The following is a 22,398-nucleotide window of genomic DNA, read 5'->3' on the forward strand; positions in this document are numbered from 1 at the left end:
AGCTAAACAATCCCAGGCTCCCGCGCGGGAGGCCCGGGTTCGATTCCCGGCCAATGCAGCCAATTTATTTCTTTTTTTTTAAAATTTTGCCAGTTGATAAAGTGATTTGGGTGGTTGACTACTTTAGAGTGCCTACCTTTGATATCGCTTAAGTACATGGCCTGCTCAAAAAATGGTTGGTAATCTCAACTATACATGTTTGAAGTCCTGTGGTAGGATGGGGCACAGGGGAGGAGACCTGGGGGAGAATATGTGGAGAAGGCTTATATGTCATGTGCAAGAAAGTAAATCAAAACAAATGGGGTTAAAAAGTTGCAAACTCCCCGTCGGGGAATCGAACCCCGGTCTCCCGCGTGACAGGCGGGGATACTCACCACTATACTAACGAGGAGCTGATGTTCAATGGTTAGTCAGGGCTTATAAACACTACTCCAACAGAGGTCGATCATTGCCTTTCTAAGACACAATCTTCAATCTTCTCTATTGACACTTGTGTCAGTGGTGTAGACAGGGCAGGAGGAGGCGGGTTAAAGACGGCAGGCTCTATGGTGACTACAGGGACACTAGTTGTTTCACTGCCTTCAGTTAAAGAGTGCCACAGCTGCTGAGTCTCCAGTTTTTCTGGGCTTATGTTCAAAGATGAATTGGTGTTAAGAACTTTTCCCAAGATTTCTGGGAAACAATAGTAATAGTTACTCATATATCATGTAATGAACTAATAATAATAATAATAATAACGTACATATTGATAATAATAATAATAATAATAATAATAATAGTAATTACATGGAATTATTTAACAATACCGTTATGTTAACTTACCCATGACTGTTGTAGGTTGCTGGGTGTCTTCTGATGCTAACTCCTGCTTTAAAAGTGTACCAGAGAAAGGGTGGGTGACAGGTGGTGCTGGTGCGGTGTCACGGCGAGTGAGACCGCACCAGCACCATGAGAAACATGAGAGCATGAGAGCACAAAACCTACGAACTAAACCCTAAATGAGAATAACCAAAACATAGATTCATAATCATCATCATAAGAAAAGAATCCAGAATGCCAAAACACACCAAAACATAACAACTCAAAATACTGGGTCCAACGGACCCAGAACCGTGACAGTACCCCCCCTCCAAGGGGTGGCTCCCGACAGCCCCAAACAAAAAAACAGAACAACAAAACCAAGCACCAGACCAGGGCGGGCGGACGGGGTCCAGGAAGGAGGGTCCGAAACAAAAAACAAGGAGCACAAGAGTCCAGATTAAACCAAAAACACAAGAACACAGGTCAACACAAAACAAGACTATTCATGAGTTCACAGTGAAGTCTGGGGGTCGACCCGGAAGAAGGGTCCCGCTGCTGGAACCTGAAGTTGGGCAGCCACAGGTTTTGGAACAGAGGATGGGGGCTGAAGGGCAGCCGGTTCATCTTTTCTCAGAGTTTTGTGTTTGTCCCAGTTCAGAGGGACTGGACGGCAGCCTGGCTCTCTGTATTCAAGCCCAAAGTGCTCTCCAGTGTCTCTGTCAGAGAGGTGAAGTGCAGGGTACTTCTCCTGACCAGTCACTCTTCTGGAGGCTGCATTCAACTCCACCACTAGAGCTGGATCAAAAACAGAAGGGAGAATGACATCTGGCTGCTTAAGGTCCACCAGTCTTTGGTAGTTCCATCGTGCCACCCCTGTCATGCCCTGGGCCTGGAATAGTTCAGTGGAAACGTGAGTCCCGGTGATCCACTGGGCCTGGTGGAAATGATAACCCTCCTGCTGTGAAGTGCCTCGGACAGGAATCCAGATGGGGACCTTGGCACCTTCACCAGGGACATGGTTAAGCTGAAGAGTCCCACCGTACCTAAACATTACACCCTCTGAGAGTTCAGGGTCACTTAGGCAGCCACGCAGAATGTGCACTCTCTGAATGCGCCACGTCTTCAGCATGGATGGCTTGAAGAGTGGGACGTTGTTAGGGTCTGTGGCCAGGTGAAAATGGTTCAGGACCTTTTCCACTCTGTTCAGCAGCTCAGTGGGTTGTGGTATTTGGATCCTGCAGTGCTCCCTTATGTGTTGCTTTGTGGGATTTGCAGGATGCCACAGAACTTATAAGCATCCTGGAGCCTCTTCAGGTCCGCCTGATCAACCACTGAGAATGCAGCAGAGAGAAGCTGGCAGAAAGTGCTGAACAGAGGATGATGCTCAGAGGTACACTCCCGCGAAAATCTCCTCAGGCAGTGGAACAGATCCAGTTTTACAATAATGTTCTTATTGTAGTGGGTTTGAGAGGCACAGCTGTTTGCCACTGGTCCAGATGTGGCCGCAGCAACAACAGCAGGAGTGGTTTTCCAGGCATCCCACAATACATTTTCCCCAGGGATGCAGTCTGGGATCTTAAATGGAGCACAGCAATCCCTAAATGTAAGAAATACAAATACATGTAAGTATATGGAATATTATGTGTATCCATCAAATTGATCTTAAAAAGAAAAACTCAGTTTGGTCGAGACCCAGGCCACAGTCCAAGGTCCTGAAACTCAGTCTTCATCCACAGCTTCTGGTGCGGAGAACAATTTCAGCTGCTGAGGTCGTGCTCATAACCAGCCAGTGGAACTGGAACAGCTGGCTGAGTTGAAGGAGCTAGGATTGAAACATAAATATTTGACAAAACAGTGTTACTCTTACATTGTTTCTGTTAGAATACACAGAAAAAAAATAGAAGACACGCTGTATACGCTCACCATCTTCACTGCTGTCTTCAAAAGTCAGCACTTTGCGCACAGATGTGGAAACCGCATCTGTACTGGGTCCTGAAACAAATGAATGCAGTCATTCTGTAATTCATTTTTGCAAATTATGAGCAAGATGACAAACTGTAATGTGAGTGTGAATAATTTGCTATCATTAATTTCTTTTCTGCGCGGCTTCGAGGAATCGTCCATTTTCTGGGTGACTCTCAGCCTCGTTGGCGCAGTAGGCAGCGCGTCAGTCTCATAATCTGAAGGTCGTGAGTTCGAGCCTCACACGAGGCACGTGTTTTGGTACAGAGTTGGTCCATCCATTTTCTACTGCTTCTGCCCATTTCGAGGACGCTGGAGCCTAAGAACCATCCGTTTGTAGTGGATTTTCAGCCTCCTTTGATGCAACATCTAGAACATGGATCAATCCAAATCATTCTGCCGGTGGAAAGCCTTCCCATCTTTTTGATTTCAAGACTCGCGCGTGGCAGGCGATCCTCCCCTATGGATGCGTGCCGGCCCTCTGGAACCACTTCATCCAACTTTCACCACAATTCCTCTTTCTTTTCTCAGGTCCAAATTGCGGGGCACCACACGTTGGCTCCCAAATGACTCCTACCTGTCATTTCTTCTTGGACACTTTGTCCAGGTAGGTAGGTAGGGTTAGGAATGTCTTTGCATTGGAAGCGGATGAGCAAGGGCTGATAATTGGTTATCAGCAGCTCCCGAGCTGAGTCTCTGGAGGTCGCCTGGAGTTCCTTTGCCAACACGGTCCATTGAGAGAGATCATTTGAAGTCATTCTTGCCTGACTGGTAAGTTGGAACAAGAAGTCTGCGCAAACCAAACTTGGGTTGGACATCGTATCTGCATTAAGTCAAGATGTTGTTGAGAGGAGACTTTGGAGAGTGCCGCGAATTCGGCGGGACAATCGGAAGACGTGTAAGGGTTGGTGGCTCAGCAGTAGAACTGTCGCCTGCCACCCGTGAATCTCGAAATCAGAAGGTAGTGACTCTTAGCCTCACGCAAGAGTCACAGCGATCTGCTTTGATGCACGATGCGTGACAGAGTTTGTCCATCCATTGTAAGGATCTTGAGAGGAGACTTTGGAGAGTGGCCTTAATCGGTGGGACAATTGGTAGACGTGCAAGGGTTGTTGGCTCAGCGGTAGAATTCTCGCCTGCCATGCGTAAGTCTCGAAAACTGAAGGTGGTGAGCTCTATCCTCACGCGAGGCATGTTTTGGTGTGCAGTTCGGCCACCCAATTTAGGATCTCCTGTCACACACTTCACCTGCAAGACGGCAACCCATCCTGGGCTTGAAGAAGTGGCAACTCTGCTTCATTTGTTGACGGCTTCTAAGAACGGTCCATTTTTTGGGGAGATGGGCCTTGAGCCTCGCTTGATACACAGTACGTGGCAAAGGCAGCCCATCCGTTGTCTACCGCTTGTCCCATTTGGGTAAGCCGGAGCTGGGTCAAAAACACAGTTTCCCTGACCGGGAATCGAACCCGGGCCGCGGCGGTGAGAGCGCCGAATCCTGCCCACTAGACCACCAGGGAGCTGCGACAGAGTTTCCTTGATGAGTGATTCCTGGCTGTATTGGGCCACATTTACCGTTGGGCCTCGAGAGGAGCGTTTGGGCAATGGCGCGAATTCGGTGGGAAAAATGGCACACCTGTGAGCATTGGTGGTTCAGTGGTAGAATTCTCGCCTGCCACGCGGGAGGCCCGGGTTCGATTCCCGGCCAATGCACACTTCCTTCATGCGTGGGGCCTTGAGAGGCATTAAGTTTGTTTCTCGGTCGCTGCCAGACGGCGTCAAGATTTCCGCAAGATCACATGACGGGCTCTTGCTTGTGGGTGCATCTAGCAGCGTCCCAGAGTTTAGAGGTGGGTTAACGAGATCAGATGTCTGTGTAGGTTCTCGGTCACGGTAGTCTTGAGGTCCTGCAAAGAAGGAAGGTGACTGGATTCCTTTTGTGGTGCGTGAAGACTTTTCAATCCTCATCCAAGAGGCTTCTTCAGGCCTGCAGCGATTGATGGAGCCTGTCAGGTATTTAATCCCTGCTGGGGTTGTCCACTTGAGGGTTGTTGACCCACTGTTATTCATATTAGTCATCACTTAAGCCCAGGTGTGAAACGCAGGTCTTTACCGTCACAGGAACCAAGGCGTGACAGCAGGCAGGGTCGGACCGTTAGAAAGCTTTACCCAAACAACTGCATGGCCCTACCCTAGGAGAGCCACCTCAACAGGACAAGACTCAGCACTGCGTTTGGCGCGGTAGTGACAGAATGGGTCCATCCGTTTTTAGGATCTCCTGTGGCACTCTTCACCTCCAAGACCCGTTCAGGGCTTAAATACCTGGGGACTCGCCTTTGTTTGTCCAAGGTGAATTTCTTTTTCTGCGTGACTCGAGGAATCGTCCAGTTTCTGGGTGACTCTCAGCCTCGTTGGCGCAGTAGGCAGCGTCAGTCTCATAATCTGAAGGTCGTGAGTTTGAGCCTCACACGAGGCACGTGTTTTGGTACAGAGTTGGTCCATCCATTTTCTACTGCTTCTACCCATTTCGAGAGGACGCTGGAGCCTAAGAACCATCCGTTTGTAGTGGATTTTCAGCCTCCTTTGATGCAACATCTAGAACATGGATCAATCCAAATCATTCTGCCGGTGGAAAGCCTTCCCATCTTTTTGATTTCAAGACTGCGGCGGTGGCAGGCGATCCTCCCCTATGGATGCGTGTCGCCCTCTGGAACCACTTCATCCAACTTTCACCACAATTCCTCTTTCTTTTCTCAGGTCCAAATTGCGGGGCACCACACGTTGGCTCCCAAATGACTCCTACCTGTCATTTCTTCTTGGACACTTTGTCCAGGTAGGTAGGTAGGGTTAGGAATGTCTTTGCATTGGAAGCGGATGAGCAAGGGCTGATAATTGGTTATCAGCAGCTCCCGAGCTGAGTCTCTGGAGGTCGCCTGGAGTTCCTTTGCCAACACGGTCCATTGAGAGATCATTTGAAGTCATTCTTGCCTGACTGGTAAGTTGGAACAAGAAGTCTCGCATAAACCAAACTTGGGTTGGACATCGTATCTGCATTAAGTCAAGATGTTGTTGAGAGGAGACTTTGGAGAGTGCCGCAACCGGCGGGACAATCGGAAGACGATGTAAGGGTTGGTGGCTCAGCAGTAGAACTGTCGCCTGCCACCCGTGAATCTCGAAATCAGAAGGTAGTGACTCTTAGCCTCACGCAAGAGTCACAGCGATCTGCTTTGATGCACGGTGCGTGACAGAGTTTGTCCATCCATTGTAAGGATCTTGAGAGGAGACTTTGGAGAGTGGCTTGGTCGGTGGGACAATTGGTAGGCGTGCAAGGGTTGTTGGCTCAGCGGTAGAATTCTCGCCTGCCATGCGTAAGTCTCGAAAACTGAAGGTGGTGAGCTCTATCCTCACGCGAGGCATGTTTTGGTGTGCAGTTCGGCCACCCAATTTAGGATCTCCTGTCACACACTTCACCTGCAAGACGGCAACCCATCCTGGGCTTGAAGAACTGGCAACTCTGCTTCATTTGTTGACGGCTTCTAAGAACGGTCCATTTTTTGGGGAGATGGGCCTTGAGCCTCGCTTGATACACAGTACGTGGCAAAGGCAGCCCATCCGTTGTCTACCGCTTGTCCCATTTGGGTAAGCCGGAGCTGGGTCAAAAACACAGTTTCCCTGACTGGGAATCGAACCCGGGCCGCGGCGGTGAGAGCACCGAATCCTGCCCACTAGACCACCAGGGAGCTGCGACAGAGTTGCCTTGATGAGTGATTCCTGGCTGTATTGGGCCACATTTACCGTTGGGCCTCGAGAGGAGCGTTTGGGCAATGGCGCGAATTCGGTGGGAAAAATGGCACACATGTGAGCATTGGTGGTTCAGTGGTAGAATTCTCGCCTGCCACGCGGGAGGCCCGGGTTCGATTCCCGGCCAATGCACACTTCCTTCATGCGTGGGGCCTTGAGAGGCATTAAGTTTGTTTCTCGGTCGCTGCCAGACGGCGTCAAGATTTCCATAAGATCACATGACGGGCTCTTGCTTGTGGGTGCATCTAGCAGCGTCCCAGAGTTTAGAGGTGGGTTAACGAGATCAGATGTCTGTGTAGGTTCTCGGTCACGGTAGTCTTGAGGTCCTGCAAAGAAGGAAGGTGACTGGATTCCTTTTGTGGTGCGTGAAGACTTTTCAATCCTCATCCAAGAGGCTTCTTCAGGCCTGCAGCGATTGATGGAGCCTGTCAGGTATTTAATCCATGCTGGGGTTGTCCACTTGAGGGTTGTTGACCCACTGTTATTCATATTAGTCATCACTTAAGCCCAGGTGTGAAACGCAGGTCTTTACCGTCACAGGAACCAAGGCGTGACAGCAGGCAGGGTCGGACCGTTAGAAAGCTTTACCCAAACAACTGCATGGCCCTACCCTAGGAGAGCCACCTCAACAGGACAAGACTCAGCACTGCGTTTGCGCGGTATGTGACAGAATGGGTCCATCCGTTTTTAGGATCTCCTGTGGCACTCTTCACCTCCAAGACCCGTTCAGGGCTTAAATACCTGGGGACTCGCCTTTGTTTGTCCAAGGTGAATTTCTTTTCTCTTGGCTTCGAGGAATCGTCCAGTTTCTGGGTGACTCTCAGCCTCGTTGGCGCAGTAGGCAGCGCGTCAGTCTCATAATCTGAAGGTCGTGAGTTTGAGCCTCTCACACGAGGCACGTGTTTTGGTACAGAGTTGGTCCATCCATTTTCTACTGCTTCTACCCATTTCGAGGACGCTGGAGCCTAAGAACCATCCGTTTGTAGTGGATTTTCAGCCTCCTTTGATGCAACATCTAGAACATGGATCAATCCAAATCATTCTGCCGGTGGAAAGCCTTCCCATCTTTTTGATTTCAAGACTACATGCGTGGCAGGCGATCCTCCCCTATGGATGCGTGCCGGCCCTCTGGAACCACTTCATCCAACTTTCACCACAATTCCTCTTTCTTTCTCAGGTCCAAATTGCGGGGCACCACACGTTGGCTCCCAAATGACTCCTACCTGTCATTTCTTCTTGGACACTTTGTCCAGGTAGGTAGGTAGGGTTAGGAATGTCTTTGCATTGGAAGCGGATGAGCAAGGGCTGATAATTGGTTATCAGCAGCTCCCGAGCTGAGTCTCTGGAGGTCGCCTGGAGTTCCTTTGCCAACACGGTCCATTGAGAGAGATCATTTGAAGTCATTCTTGCCTGACTGGTAAGTTGGAACAAGAAGTCTCATAAACCAAACTTGGGTTGGACATCGTATCTGCATTAAGTCAAGATGTTGTTGAGAGGAGACTTTGGAGAGTGCCGCATGGTCGGCGGGACAATCGGAAGAGGCGTGTAAGGGTTGGTGGCTCAGCAGTAGAACTGTCGCCTGCCACCCGTGAATCTCGAAATCAGAAGGTAGTGACTCTTAGCCTCACGCAAGAGTCACAGCGATCTGCTTTGATGCACGGTGCGTGACAGAGTTTGTCCATCCATTGTAAGGATCTTGAGAGGAGACTTTGGAGAGTGGCGCGGTCGGTGGGACAATTGGTAGACGTGCAAGGGTTGTTGGCTCAGCGGTAGAATTCTCGCCTGCCATGCGTAAGTCTCGAAAACTGAAGGTGGTGAGCTCTATCCTCACGCGAGGCATGTTTTGGTGTGCAGTTCGGCCACCCAATTTAGGATCTCCTGTCACACACTTCACCTGCAAGACGGCAACCCATCCTGGGCTTGAAGAAGTGGCAACTCTGCTTCATTTGTTGACGGCTTCTAAGAACGGTCCATTTTTGGGGAGATGGGCCTTGAGCCTCGCTTGATACACAGTACGTGGCAAAGGCAGCCCATCCGTTGTCTACCGCTTGTCCCATTCGGGTAAGCCGGAGCTGGGTCAAAACACAGTTTCCTGACCGGGAATCGAACCGGGGCATGGCGGTGAGAGCGCCGAATCCTGACCACTAGACCACCAGGGAGCTGCGACAGAGTTTCCTTGATGAGTGATTCCTGGCTGTATTGGGCCACATTTACCGTTGGGCCTCGAGAGGAGCGTTTGGGCAATGGCGGCGGTCGGTGGGAAAATGGCACACATGTGAGCATTGGTGGTTCAGTGGTAGAATTCTCGCCTGCCACGCTGGGAGGCCTGTGTTCGATTCCCGGCCAATGCACACTTCCTTTATGCGTGGGGCCTTGAGAGGCATTAAGTTTGTTTCTCGGTCGCTGCCAGGACGGCGTCAAGATTTCCGCAAGATCACATGACGGGCTCTTGCTTGTGGGTGCATCTAGCAGCGTCCCAGAGTTTAGAGGTGGGTTAACGAGATCAGATGTCTGTGTAGGTTCTCGGTCACGGTAGTCTTGAGGTCCTGCAAAGAAGGAAGGTGACTGGATTCCTTTTGTGGTGCGTGAAGACTTTTCAATCCTCATCCAAGAGGCTTCTTCAGGCCTGCAGCGATTGATGGAGCCTGTCAGGTATTTAATCCCTGCTGGGGTTGTCCACTTGAGGGTTGTTGACCCACTGTTATTCATATTAGTCATCACTTAAGCCCAGGTGTGAAACGCAGGTCTTTACCGTCACAGGAACCAAGGCGTGACAGCAGGCAGGTCGGACCGTTAGAAAGCTTTACCCAAACAACTGCATGGCCCTACCCTAGGAGAGCCACCTCAACAGGACAAGACTCAGCACTGCGTTTGCGCGGTATGTGACAGAATGGGTCCATCCGTTTTAGGATCTCCTGTGGCACTCTTCACCTCCAAGACCCGTTCAGGGCTTAAATACCTGGGGACTCGCCTTTGTTTGTCCAAGGTGAATTTCTTTTTTCTGTGGCTTCGAGGAATCGTCCAGTTTCTGGGTGACTCTCAGCCTCGTTGGCGCAGTAGGCAGCGCGTCAGTCTCATAATCTGAAGGTCGTGAGTTCGAGCCTCACACGAGGCACGTGTTTTGGTACAGAGTTGGTCCATCCATTTTCTACTGCTTCTACCCATTTCGAGGACGCTGGAGCCTAAGAACCATCCGTTTGTAGTGGATTTTCAGCCTCCTTTGATGCAACATCTAGAACATGGATCAATCCAAATCATTCTGCCGGTGGAAAGCCTTCCATCTTTTTTGATTTCAAGACTCGGCGTGGCAGGCGATCCTCCCCTATGGATGCGTGCGGCCCTCTGGAACCACTTCATCCAACTTTCACCACAATTCCTCTTTCTTTTCTCAGGTCCAAATTGCGGGGCACCACCGTTGGCTCCCAAATGACTCCTACCTGTCATTTCTTCTTGGACACTTTGTCCAGGTAGGTAGGTAGGGTTAGGAATGTCTTTGCATTGGAAGCGGATGAGCAAGGGCTGATAATTGGTTATCAGCAGCTCCCGAGCTGAGTCTCTGGAGGTCGCCTGGAGTTCCTTTGCCAACACGGTCCATTGAGAGAGATCATTTGAAGTCATTCTTGCCTGACTGGTAAGTTGGAACAAGAAGTCTCGCAAACCAAACTTGGGTTGGACATCGTATCTGCATTAAGTCAAGATGTTGTTGAGAGGAGACTTTGGAGAGTGCCTTGGTCAAGGGACAATCGGAAGACGTGTAAGGGTTGGTGGCTCAGCAGTAGAACTGTCGCCTGCCACCCGTGAATCTCGAAATCAGAAGGTAGTGACTCTTAGCCTCACGCAAGAGTCACAGCGATCTGCTTTGATGCACGGTGCGTGACAGAGTTTGTCCATCCATTGTAAGGATCTTGAGAGGAGACTTTGGAGAGTGGCGGAACCGTGGGACAATTGGTAGGCGTGCAAGGGTTGTTGGCTCAGCGGTAGAATTCTCGCCTGCCATGCGTAAGTCTCGAAAACTGAAGGTGGTGAGCTCTATCCTCACGCGAGGCATGTTTTGGTGTGCAGTTCGGCCACCCAATTTAGGATCTCCTGTCACACACTTCACCTGCAAGACGGCAACCCATCCTGGGCTTGAAGAAGTGGCAACTCTGCTTCATTTGTTGACGGCTTCTAAGAACGGTCCATTTTTGGGGAGATGGGCCTTGAGCCTCGCTTGATACACAGTGCGTGGCAAAGGCAGCCCATCCGTTGTCTCACCGCTTGTCCCATTCGGGTAAGCCGGAGCTGGGTCAAAAACACAGTTTCCCTGACCGGGAATCGAACCCGGGCATGGCGGTGAGAGAGCGCGAATCCTGACCACTAGACCACCAGGGAGCTGCGACAGAGTTGCCTTGATGAGTGATTCCTGGCTGTATTGGGCCACATTTACCGTTGGGCCTCGAGAGGAGGCGTTTGGGCAATGGCGCGGTCGGTGGGAAAAATGGCACACCTGTGAGCATTGGTGGTTCAGTGGTAGAATTCTCGCCTGCCACGCTGGGAGGCCGGGTTCGATTCCCGGCCAATGCACTTCCTTTATGCGTGGGGCCTTGAGAGGCATTAAGTTTGTTTCTCGGTCGCTGCCAGGCGGCGTCAAGATTTCCGCAAGATCACATGACGGGCTCTTGCTTGTGGGTGCATCTAGCAGCGTCCCAGAGTTTAGAGGTGGGTTAACGAGATCAGATCTCTGTGTAGGTTCTCGGTCACGGTAGTCTTGAGGTCCTGCAAAGAAGGAAGGTGACTGGATTCCTTTTGTGGTGCGTGAAGACTTTTCAATCCTCATCCAAGAGGCTTCTTCAGGCCTGCAGCGATTGATGGAGCCTGTCAGGTATTTAATCCCTGCTGGGGTTGTCCACTTGAGGGTTGTTGACCCACTGTTATTCATATTAGTCATCACTTAAGCCCAGGTGTGAAACGCAGGTCTTTACCGTCACAGGAACCAAGGCGTGACAGCAGGCAGGGTCGGACCGTTAGAAAGCTTTACCCAAACAACTGCATGGCCCTACCCTAGGAGAGCCACCTCAACAGGACAAGACTCAGCACTGCGTTTTATGCGGTATGTGACAGAATGGGTCCATCCGTTTTTAGGATCTCCTGTGGCACTCTTCACCTCCAAGACCCGTTCAGGGCTTAAATACCTGGGGACTCGCCTTTGTTTGTCCAAGGTGAATTTCTTTTCTGCGCGGCTTCGAGGAATCGTCCATTTTCTGGATGACTCTCAGCCTCGTTGGCGCAGTAGGCAGCGCGTCAGTCTCATAATCTGAAGGTCGTGAGTTCGAGCCTCACACGAGGCACGTGTTTTGGTACAGAGTTGGTCCATCCATTTTCTACTGCTTCTACCCATTTCGAGGACGCTGGAGCCTAAGAACCATCCGTTTGTAGTGGATTTTCAGCCTCCGTTGATGCAACATCTAGAACATGGATCAATCCAAATCATTCTGCCGGTGGAAAGCCTTCCCATCTTTTTGATTTCAAGACTCGCGCGTGGCAGGCGATCCTCCCCTATGGATGCGTGCCGGCCCTCTGGAACCACTTCATCCAACTTTCACCACAATTCCTCTTTCTTTTCTCAGGTCCAAATTGCGGGGCACCACACGTTGGCTCCCAAATGACTCCTACCTGTCATTTCTTCTTGGACACTTTGTCCAGGTAGGTAGGTAGGGTTAGGAATGTCTTTGCATTGAAGCGGATGAGCAAGGGCTGATAATTGGTTATCAGCAGCTCCCGAGCTGAGTCTCTGGAGGTCGCCTGGAGTTCCTTTGCCAACACGGTCCATTGAGAGAGATCATTTGAAGTCATTCTTGCCTGACTGGTAAGTTGGAACAAGAAGTCTGCGCAAACCAAACTTGGGTTGGACATCGATCTGCATTAAGTCAAGATGTTGTTGAGAGGAGACTTTGGAGAGTGCCGCTTGGTCGGGCGGGACAATCGGAAGACGTGTAAGGGTTGGTGGCTCAGCAGTAGAACTGTCGCCTGCCACCCGTGAATCTCGAAATCAGAAGGTAGTGACTCTTAGCCTCACGCAAGAGTCACAGCGATCTGCTTTGATGCACGGTGCGTGACAGAGTTTGTCCATCCATTGTAAGGATCTTGAGAGGAGACTTTGGAGAGTGGGCGCGGTCGGTGGGACAATTGGTAGACGTGCAAGGGTTGTTGGCTCAGCGGTAGAATTCTCGCCTGCCATGCGTAAGTCTCGAAAACTGAAGGTGGTGAGCTCTATCCTCACGCGAGGCATGTTTTGGTGTGCAGTTCGCCACCCAATTTAGGATCTCCTGTCACACACTTCACCTGCAAGACGGCAACCCATCCTGGGCTTGAAGAAGTGGCAACTCTGCTTCATTTGTTGACGGCTTCTAAGAACGGTCCATTTTTGGGGAGATGGGCCTTGAGCCTCGCTTGATACACAGTGCGTGGCAAAGGCAGCCCATCCGTTGTCTACCGCTTGTCCCATTCGGGTAAGCCGGAGCTGGGTCAAAACACAGTTTCCCTGACCGGGAATCGAACCCGGGCATGGCGGTGAGAGCGCCGAATCCTGACCACTAGACCACCAGGGAGCTGCGACAGAGTTTCCTTGATGAGTGATTCCTGGCTGTATTGGGCCACATTTACCGTTGGGCCTCGAGAGGAGCGTTTGGGCAATGGCGCGGTCGGTGGGGAAAATGGCACACATGTGAGCATTGGTGGTTCAGTGGTAGAATTCTCGCCTGCCACGCGGGAGGCCCGGGTTCGATTCGGCCAATGCACACTTCCTTTATGCGTGGGGCCTTGAGAGGCATTAAGTTTGTTTCTCGGTCGCTGCCAGGCGGCGTCAAGATTTCCGCAAGATCACATGACGGGCTCTTGCTTGTGGGTGCATCTAGCAGCGTCCCAGAGTTTAGAGGTGGGTTAACGAGATCAGATGTCTGTGTAGGTTCTCGGTCACGGTAGTCTTGAGGTCCTGCAAAGAAGGAAGGTGACTGGATTCCTTTTGTGGTGCGTGAAGACTTTTCAATCCTCATCCAAGAGGCTTCTTCAGGCCTGCAGCGATTGATGGAGCCTGTCAGGTATTTAATCCCTGCTGGGGTTGTCCACTTGAGGGTTGTTGACCCACTGTTATTCATATTAGTCATCACTTAAGCCCAGGTGTGAAACGCAGGTCTTTACCGTCACAGGAACCAAGGCGTGACAGCAGGCAGGGTCGGACCGTTAGAAAGCTTTACCCAAACAACTGCATGGCCCTACCCTAGGAGAGCCACCTCAACAGGACAAGACTCAGCACTGCGTTTATGCGGTATGTGACAGAATGGGTCCATCCGTTTTAGGATCTCCTGTGGCACTCTTCACCTCCAAGACCCGTTCAGGGCTTAAATACCTGGGGACTCGCCTTTGTTTGTCCAAGGTGAATTTCTTTTTCTGTGGCGGCCGAGGAATCGTCCAGTTTCTGGGTGACTCTCAGCCTCGTTGGCGCAGTAGGCAGCAGCGTCAGTCTCATAATCTGAAGGTCGTGAGTTTGAGCCTCACACGAGGCACGTGTTTTGGTACAGAGTTGGTCCATCCATTTTCTACTGCTTCTACCCATTTCGAGGACGCTGGAGCCTAAGAACCATCCGTTTGTAGTGGATTTTCAGCCTCCTTTGATGCAACATCTAGAACATGGATCAATCCAAATCATTCTGCCGGTGGAAAGCCTTCCCATCTTTTTGATTTCAAGACTCGTGGCGTGGCAGGCGATCCTCCCTATGGATGCGTGCCGCCCTCTGGAACCACTTCATCCAACTTTCACCACAATTCCTCTTTCTTTTCTCAGGTCCAAATTGCGGGGCACCACACGTTGGCTCCCAAATGACTCCTACCTGTCATTTCTTCTTGGACACTTTGTCCAGGTAGGTAGGTAGGGTTAGGAATGTCTTTGCATTGAAGCGGATGAGCAAGGGCTGATAATTGGTTATCAGCAGCTCCCGAGCTGAGTCTCTGGAGGTCGCCTGGAGTTCCTTTGCCAACACGGTCCATTGAGAGAGATCATTTGAAGTCATTCTTGCCTGACTGGTAAGTTGGAACAAGAAGTCTGCATAAACCAAACTTGGGTTGGACATCGTATCTGCATTAAGTCAAGATGTTGTTGAGAGGAGACTTTGGAGAGTGCCGCGGTCCAAGGGACAATCGGAAGACGTGTAAGGGTTGGTGGCTCAGCAGTAGAACTGTCGCCTGCCACCCGTGAATCTCGAAATCAGAAGGTAGTGACTCTTAGCCTCACGCAAGAGTCACAGCGATCTGCTTTGATGCACGGTACGTGACAGAGTTTGTCCATCCATTGTAAGGATCTTGAGAGGAGACTTTGGAGAGTGGCTTGGTCGGTGGGACAATTGGTAGGCGTGCAAGGGTTGTTGGCTCAGCGGTAGAATTCTCGCCTGCCATGCGTAAGTCTCGAAAACTGAAGGTGGTGAGCTCTATCTCTCACGCGAGGCATGTTTTGGTGTGCAGTTCGGCCACCCAATTTAGGATCTCCTGTCACACACTTCACCTGCAAGACGGCAACCCATCCTGGGCTTGAAGAAGTGGCAACTCTGCTTCATTTGTTGACGGCTTCTAAGAACGGTCCATTTTTGGGGAGATGGGCCTTGAGCCTCGCTTGATACACAGTACGTGGCAAAGGCAGCCCATCCGTTGTCTACCGCTTGTCCCATTGGGTAAGCCGGAGCTGGGTCAAAACACAGTTTCCCTGACCGGGAATCGAACCCGGCCATGGGCGGTGAGCGCGCGAATCCTGACCACTAGACCACCAGGGAGCTGCGACAGAGTTGCCTTGATGAGTGATTCCTGGCTGTATTGGGCCACATTTACCGTTGGGCCTCGAGAGGAGCGTTTGGGCAATGGCGCGGTCGGTGGGAAAATGGCACACATGTGAGCATTGGTGGTTCAGTGGTAGAATTCTCGCCTGCCACGCTGGAGGCCGGGTTCGATTTCCCGCCAATGCACACTTCCTTTATGCGTGGGGCCTTGAGAGGCATTAAGTTTGTTTCTCGGTCGCTGCCAGACGGCGTCAAGATTTCCGCAAGATCACATGACGGGCTCTTGCTTGTGGGTGCATCTAGCAGCGTCCCAGAGTTTAGAGGTGGGTTAACGAGATCAGATGTCTGTGTAGGTTCTCGGTCACGGTAGTCTTGAGGTCCTGCAAAGAAGGAAGGTGACTGGATTCCTTTTGTGGTGCGTGAAGACTTTTCAATCCTCATCCAAGAGGCTTCTTCAGGCCTGCAGCGATTGATGGAGCCTGTCAGGTATTTAATCCCTGCTGGGGTTGTCCACTTGAGGGTTGTTGACCCACTGTTATTCATATTAGTCATCACTTAAGCCCAGGTGTGAAACGCAGGTCTTTACCGTCACAGGAACCAAGGCGTGACAGCAGGCAGGGTCGGACCGTTAGAAAGCTTTACCCAAACAACTGCATGGCCCTACCCTAGGAGAGCCACCTCAACAGGACAAGACTCAGCACTGCGTTTTTATGCGGTATGTGACAGAATGGGTCCATCCGTTTTAGGATCTCCTGTGGCACTCTTCACCTCCAAGACCCGTTCAGGGCTTAAATACCTGGGGACTCGCCTTTGTTTGTCCAAGGTGAATTTCTTTTCTCTTGTGGCTTCGAGGAATCGTCCAGTTTCTGGGTGACTCTCAGCCTCGTTGGCGCAGTAGGCAGCAGCGTCAGTCTCATAATCTGAAGGTCGTGAGTTTGAGCCTCACACGAGGCACGTGTTTTGGTACAGAGTTGGTCCATCCATTTTCTACTGCTTCTACCCATTTCGAGGACGCTGGAGCCTAAGAACCATCCGTTTGTAGTGGATTTTCAGCCTCCTTTGATGCAACATCTAGAACATGGATCAATCCAAATCATTCTGCCGGTGGAAAGCCTTCCCATCTTTTTGATTTCAAGACTCACAGCGTGGCAGGCGATCCTCTCCCTATGGATGCGTGCCGCCCTCTGGAACCACTTCATCCAACTTTCACCACAATTCCTCTTTCTTTTCTCAGGTCCAAATTATGGGCACCACACGTTGGCTCCCAAATGACTCCTACCTGTCATTTCTTCTTGGACACTTTGTCCAGGTAGGTAGGTAGGGTTAGGAATGTCTTTGCATTGGAAGCGGATGAGCAAGGGCTGATAATTGGTTATCAGCAGCTCCCGAGCTGAGTCTCTGGAGGTCGCCTGGAGTTCCTTTGCCAACACGGTCCATTGAGAGAGATCATTTGAAGTCATTCTTGCCTGACTGGTAAGTTGGAACAAGAAGTCTGCATAAACCAAACTTGGGTTGGACATCGTATCTGCATTAAGTCAAGATGTTGTTGAGAGGAGACTTTGGAGAGTGCCGCGGTCGCGGGACAATCGGAAGACGTGTAAGGGTTGGTGGCTCAGCAGTAGAACTGTCGCCTGCCACCCGTGAATCTCGAAATCAGAAGGTAGTGACTCTTAGCCTCACGCAAGAGTCACAGCGATCTGCTTTGATGCACGTACGTGACAGAGTTTGTCCATCCATTGTAAGGATCTTGAGAGGAGACTTTGGAGAGTGGCGCGCGGTCGGTGGGACAATTGGTAGACGTGCAAGGGTTGTTGGCTCAGCGGTAGAATTCTCGCCTGCCATGCGTAAGTCTCGAAAACTGAAGGTGGTGAGCTCTATCCTCACGCGAGGCATGTTTTGGTGTGCAGTTCGCCACCCAATTTAGGATCTCCTGTCACACACTTCACCTGCAAGACGGCAACCCATCCTGGGCTTGAAGAAGTGGCAACTCTGCTTCATTTGTTGACGGCTTCTAAGAACGGTCCATTTTTTGGGAGATGGGCCTTGAGCCTCGCTTGATACACAGTACGTGGCAAAGGCAGCCCATCCGTTGTCTCACCGCTTGTCCCATTTGGGTAAGCCGGAGCTGGGTCAAAAACACAGTTTCCTGACCGGGAATCGAACCCGGGCCGCGGCGGTGAGAGCGCCGAATCCTGACCACTAGACCACCAGGGAGCTGCGACAGAGTTTCCTTGATGAGTGATTCCTGGCTGTATTGGGCCACATTTACCGTTGGGCCTCGAGAGGAGCGTTTGGGCAATGGCGCGACCGTGTGGGAAAAATGGCACACATGTGAGCATTGGTGGTTCAGTGGTAGAATTCTCGCCTGCCACGCGGGAGGCCCGGGTTCGATTCCCGGCCAATGCACACTTCCTTTATGCGTGGGGCCTTGAGAGGCATTAAGTTTGTTTCTCGGTCGCTGCCAGACGGCGTCAAGATTTCCGCAAGATCACATGACGGGCTCTTGCTTGTGGGTGCATCTAGCAGCGTCCCAGAGTTTAGAGGTGGGTTAACGAGATCAGATGTCTGTGTAGGTTCTCGGTCACGGTAGTCTTGAGGTCCTGCAAAGAAGGAAGGTGACTGGATTCCTTTTGTGGTGCGTGAAGACTTTTCAATCCTCATCCAAGAGGCTTCTTCAGGCCTGCAGCGATTGATGGAGCCTGTCAGGTATTTAATCCCTGCTGGGGTTGTCCACTTGAGGGTTGTTGACCCACTGTTATTCATATTAGTCATCACTTAAGCCCAGGTGTGAAACGCAGGTCTTTACCGTCACAGGAACCAAGGCGTGACAGCAGGCAGGGTCGGACCGTTAGAAAGCTTTACCCAAACAACTGCATGGCCCTACCCTAGGAGAGCCACCTCAACAGGACAAGACTCAGCACTGCGTTTTGCGCGGTATGTGACAGAATGGGTCCATCCGTTTTAGGATCTCCTGTGGCACTCTTCACCTCCAAGACCCGTTCAGGGCTTAAATACCTGGGGACTCGCCTTTGTTTGTCCAAGGTGAATTTCTTTTCTCGCTGTGGCTTCGAGGAATCGTCCAGTTTCTGGGTGACTCTCAGCCTCGTTGGCGCAGTAGGGCAGCGTCAGTCTCATAATCTGAAGGTCGTGAGTTTGAGCCTCACACGAGGCACGTGTTTTGGTACAGAGTTGGTCCATCCATTTTCTACTGCTTCTACCCATTTCGAGGACGCTGGAGCCTAAGAACCATCCGTTTGTAGTGGATTTTCAGCCTCCTTTGATGCAACATCTAGAACATGGATCAATCCAAATCATTCTGCCGGTGGAAAGCCTTCCCATCTTTTTGATTTCAAGACTCGCTGGCGTGGCAGGCGATCCTCCCCTATGGATGCGTGCGCCCTCTGGAACCACTTCATCCAACTTTCACCACAATTCCTCTTTCTTTTCTCAGGTCCAAATTGCGGGGCACCACACGTTGGCTCCCAAATGACTCCTACCTGTCATTTCTTCTTGGACACTTTGTCCAGGTAGGTAGGTAGGGTTAGGAATGTCTTTGCATTGGAAGCGGATGAGCAAGGGCTGATAATTGGTTATCAGCAGCTCCCGAGCTGAGTCTCTGGAGGTCGCCTGGAGTTCCTTTGCCAACACGGTCCATTGAGAGAGATCATTTGAAGTCATTCTTGCCTGACTGGTAAGTTGGAACAAGAAGTCTGCATAAACCAAACTTGGGTTGGACATCGATCTGCATTAAGTCAAGATGTTGTTGAGAGGAGACTTTGGAGAGTGCCGCTTGGTCGGGCGGGACAATCGGAAGACGTGTAAGGGTTGGTGGCTCAGCAGTAGAACTGTCGCCTGCCACCCGTGAATCTCGAAATCAGAAGGTAGTGACTCTTAGCCTCACGCAAGAGTCACAGCGATCTGCTTTGATGCACGGTACGTGACAGAGTTTGTCCATCCATTGTAAGGATCTTGAGAGGAGACTTTGGAGAGTGGCGCGGTCGGTGGGACAATTGGTAGACGTGCAAGGGTTGTTGGCTCAGCGGTAGAATTCTCGCCTGCCATGCGTAAGTCTCGAAAACTGAAGGTGGTGAGCTCTATCCTCACGCTGAGGCATGTTTTGGTGTGCAGTTCGGCCACCCAATTTAGGATCTCCTGTCACACACTTCACCTGCAAGACGGCAACCCATCCTGGGCTTGAAGAAGTGGCAACTCTGCTTCATTTGTTGACGGCTTCTAAGAACGGTCCATTTTTTGGGAGATGGGCCTTGAGCCTCGCTTGATACACAGTACGTGGCAAAGGCAGCCCATCCGTTGTCTACCGCTTGTCCCATTTGGGTAAGCCGGAGCTGGGTCAAAACACAGTTTCCTGACCGGGAATCGAACCCGGCCGGCGGTGAGAGCGCGAATCCTGACCACTAGACCACCAGGGAGCTGCGACAGAGTTTCCTTGATGAGTGATTCCTGGCTGTATTGGGCCACACATTTACCGTTGGGCCTCGAGAGGAGCGTTTGGGCAATGGCGCGAATTCGTGGGGAAAATGGCACACATGTGAGCATTGGTGGTTCAGTGGTAGAATTCTCGCCTGCCACGCTGGGAGGCCCGGGTTCGATTCCCGCCAATGCACACTTCCTTTATGCGTGGGGCCTTGAGAGGCATTAAGTTTGTTTCTCGGTCGCTGCCAGACGGCGTCAAGATTTCCGCAAGATCACATGACGGGCTCTTGCTTGTGGGTGCATCTAGCAGCGTCCCAGAGTTTAGAGGTGGGTTAACGAGATCAGATGTCTGTGTAGGTTCTCGGTCACGGTAGTCTTGAGGTCCTGCAAAGAAGGAAGGTGACTGGATTCCTTTTGTGGTGCGTGAAGACTTTTCAATCCTCATCCAAGAGGCTTCTTCAGGCCTGCAGCGATTGATGGAGCCTGTCAGGTATTTAATCCCTGCTGGGGTTGTCCACTTGAGGGTTGTTGACCCACTGTTATTCATATTAGTCATCACTTAAGCCCAGGTGTGAAACGCAGGTCTTTACCGTCACAGGAACCAAGGCGTGACAGCAGGCAGGGTCGGACCGTTAGAAAGCTTTACCCAAACAACTGCATGGCCCTACCCTAGGAGAGCCACCTCAACAGGACAAGACTCAGCACTGCGCTTATGCGGTATGTGACAGAATGGGTCCATCCGTTTTAGGATCTCCTGTGGCACTCTTCACCTCCAAGACCCGTTCAGGGCTTAAATACCTGGGGACTCGCCTTTGTTTGTCCAAGGTGAATTTCTTTTTCTGCTTCGAGGAATCGTCCAGTTTCTGGGTGACTCTCAGCCTCGTTGGCGCAGTAGGCAGCAGCGTCAGTCTCATAATCTGAAGGTCGTGAGTTCGAGCCTCACACGAGGCACGTGTTTTGGTACAGAGTTGGTCCATCCATTTTCTACTGCTTCTACCCATTTCGAGGACGCTGGAGCCTAAGAACCATCCGTTTGTAGTGGATTTTCAGCCTCCTTTGATGCAACATCTAGAACATGGATCAATCCAAATCATTCTGCCGGTGGAAAGCCTTCCCATCTTTTTGATTTCAAGACTCACGTGGCAGGCGATCTCCCCTATGGATGCGTGTCGCCCTCTGGAACCACTTCATCCAACTTTCACCACAATTCCTCTTTCTTTTCTCAGGTCCAAATTATGGGCACCACACGTTGGCTCCCAAATGACTCCTACCTGTCATTTCTTCTTGGACACTTTGTCCAGGTAGGTAGGTAGGGTTAGGAATGTCTTTGCATTGAAGCGGATGAGCAAGGGCTGATAATTGGTTATCAGCAGCTCCCGAGCTGAGTCTCTGGAGGTCGCCTGGAGTTCCTTTGCCAACACGGTCCATTGAGAGAGATCATTTGAAGTCATTCTTGCCTGACTGGTAAGTTGGAACAAGAAGTCTGCGCAAACCAAACTTGGGTTGGACATCGTATCTGCATTAAGTCAAGATGTTGTTGAGAGGAGACTTTGGAGAGTGCCGCGAATTCGGCGGGACAATCGGAAGACGTGTAAGGGTTGGTGGCTCAGCAGTAGAACTGTCGCCTGCCACCCGTGAATCTCGAAATCAGAAGGTAGTGACTCTTAGCCTCACGCAAGAGTCACAGCGATCTGCTTTGATGCACGGTACGTGACAGAGTTTGTCCATCCATTGTAAGGATCTTGAGAGGAGACTTTGGAGAGTGGCGCGAATTCGGTGGGACAATTGGTAGACGTGCAAGGGTTGTTGGCTCAGCGGTAGAATTCTCGCCTGCCATGCGTAAGTCTCGAAAACTGAAGGTGGTGAGCTCTATCCTCACGCGAGGCATGTTTTGGTGTGCAGTTCGGCCACCCAATTTAGGATCTCCTGTCACACACTTCACCTGCAAGACGGCAACCCATCCTGGGCTTGAAGAAGTGGCAACTCTGCTTCATTTGTTGACGGCTTCTAAGAACGGTCCATTTTTTGGGGAGATGGGCCTTGAGCCTCGCTTGATACACAGTACGTGGCAAAGGCAGCCCATCCGTTGTCTACCGCTTGTCCCATTCGGGTAAGCCGGAGCTGGGTCAAAAACACAGTTTCCTGACCGAATCGAACCGGGCCGCGGGCGGTGAGAGCGCGAATCCTGACCACTAGACCACCAGGGAGCTGCGACAGAGTTTCCTTGATGAGTGATTCCTGGCTGTATTGGGCCACATTTACCGTTGGGCCTCGAGAGGAGCGTTTGGGCAATGGCGCGAATTCGGTGGGAAAATGGCACACATGTGAGCATTGGTGGTTCAGTGGTAGAATTCTCGCCTGCCACGCGGGAGGCCCGGGTTCGATTCCCGGCCAATGCACACTTCCTTTATGCGTGGGGCCTTGAGAGGCATTAAGTTTGTTTCTCGGTCGCTGCCAGACGGCGTCAAGATTTCCGCAAGATCACATGACGGGCTCTTGCTTGTGGGTGCATCTAGCAGCGTCCCAGAGTTTAGAGGTGGGTTAACGACATCAGATCTCTGTGTAGGTTCTCGGTCACGGTAGTCTTGAGGTCCTGCAAAGA

General features: G+C 51.2%; 19 non-coding genes across 19 annotated transcripts; 14 read left to right on the top strand and 5 right to left on the bottom strand.

The window, feature by feature from the left end:
• Nucleotides 1-319: 319 nt before the first annotated feature.
• On the bottom strand, nt 320-391 carry trnad-guc. The gene has a single exon. It is a non-coding gene; the product is annotated as a tRNA-Asp (tRNA).
• A 2,551-nt stretch (nt 392-2,942) lies between these two features.
• Nucleotides 2,943-3,015, top strand: trnam-cau. The gene has a single exon. It is a non-coding gene; the product is annotated as a tRNA-Met (tRNA).
• Nucleotides 3,016-4,208: 1,193 nt separating this feature from the next.
• trnae-cuc lies at nt 4,209-4,280 on the bottom strand. Its single transcript has one exon. It is a non-coding gene; the product is annotated as a tRNA-Glu (tRNA).
• Nucleotides 4,281-4,402: 122 nt separating this feature from the next.
• On the top strand, nt 4,403-4,473 carry trnag-gcc. Its single transcript has one exon. It is a non-coding gene; the product is annotated as a tRNA-Gly (tRNA).
• Nucleotides 4,474-6,428: 1,955 nt separating this feature from the next.
• Nucleotides 6,429-6,500, bottom strand: trnae-cuc. The gene has a single exon. It is a non-coding gene; the product is annotated as a tRNA-Glu (tRNA).
• Nucleotides 6,501-6,622: 122 nt separating this feature from the next.
• Nucleotides 6,623-6,693, top strand: trnag-gcc. The gene has a single exon. It is a non-coding gene; the product is annotated as a tRNA-Gly (tRNA).
• A 691-nt stretch (nt 6,694-7,384) lies between these two features.
• trnam-cau lies at nt 7,385-7,459 on the top strand. Its single transcript has one exon. It is a non-coding gene; the product is annotated as a tRNA-Met (tRNA).
• A 1,381-nt stretch (nt 7,460-8,840) lies between these two features.
• Nucleotides 8,841-8,912, top strand: trnag-gcc. Its single transcript has one exon. It is a non-coding gene; the product is annotated as a tRNA-Gly (tRNA).
• Nucleotides 8,913-9,603: 691 nt separating this feature from the next.
• Nucleotides 9,604-9,676, top strand: trnam-cau. Its single transcript has one exon. It is a non-coding gene; the product is annotated as a tRNA-Met (tRNA).
• A 1,377-nt stretch (nt 9,677-11,053) lies between these two features.
• Nucleotides 11,054-11,124, top strand: trnag-gcc. The gene has a single exon. It is a non-coding gene; the product is annotated as a tRNA-Gly (tRNA).
• A 691-nt stretch (nt 11,125-11,815) lies between these two features.
• On the top strand, nt 11,816-11,888 carry trnam-cau. The gene has a single exon. It is a non-coding gene; the product is annotated as a tRNA-Met (tRNA).
• A 1,189-nt stretch (nt 11,889-13,077) lies between these two features.
• On the bottom strand, nt 13,078-13,148 carry trnae-cuc. Its single transcript has one exon. It is a non-coding gene; the product is annotated as a tRNA-Glu (tRNA).
• A 120-nt stretch (nt 13,149-13,268) lies between these two features.
• trnag-gcc lies at nt 13,269-13,337 on the top strand. Its single transcript has one exon. It is a non-coding gene; the product is annotated as a tRNA-Gly (tRNA).
• A 691-nt stretch (nt 13,338-14,028) lies between these two features.
• trnam-cau lies at nt 14,029-14,102 on the top strand. The gene has a single exon. It is a non-coding gene; the product is annotated as a tRNA-Met (tRNA).
• A 2,140-nt stretch (nt 14,103-16,242) lies between these two features.
• Nucleotides 16,243-16,316, top strand: trnam-cau. The gene has a single exon. It is a non-coding gene; the product is annotated as a tRNA-Met (tRNA).
• A 1,188-nt stretch (nt 16,317-17,504) lies between these two features.
• trnae-cuc lies at nt 17,505-17,576 on the bottom strand. Its single transcript has one exon. It is a non-coding gene; the product is annotated as a tRNA-Glu (tRNA).
• Nucleotides 17,577-17,697: 121 nt separating this feature from the next.
• Nucleotides 17,698-17,768, top strand: trnag-gcc. Its single transcript has one exon. It is a non-coding gene; the product is annotated as a tRNA-Gly (tRNA).
• Nucleotides 17,769-20,673: 2,905 nt separating this feature from the next.
• On the top strand, nt 20,674-20,747 carry trnam-cau. The gene has a single exon. It is a non-coding gene; the product is annotated as a tRNA-Met (tRNA).
• A 1,377-nt stretch (nt 20,748-22,124) lies between these two features.
• Nucleotides 22,125-22,195, top strand: trnag-gcc. The gene has a single exon. It is a non-coding gene; the product is annotated as a tRNA-Gly (tRNA).
• Nucleotides 22,196-22,398: the final 203 nt, after the last annotated feature.

This window comes from Oreochromis aureus, linkage group 23 (assembly GCF_013358895.1).
Source record: "Oreochromis aureus strain Israel breed Guangdong linkage group 23, ZZ_aureus, whole genome shotgun sequence".
Lineage (NCBI taxonomy): Eukaryota > Metazoa > Chordata > Actinopteri > Cichliformes > Cichlidae > Oreochromis > Oreochromis aureus.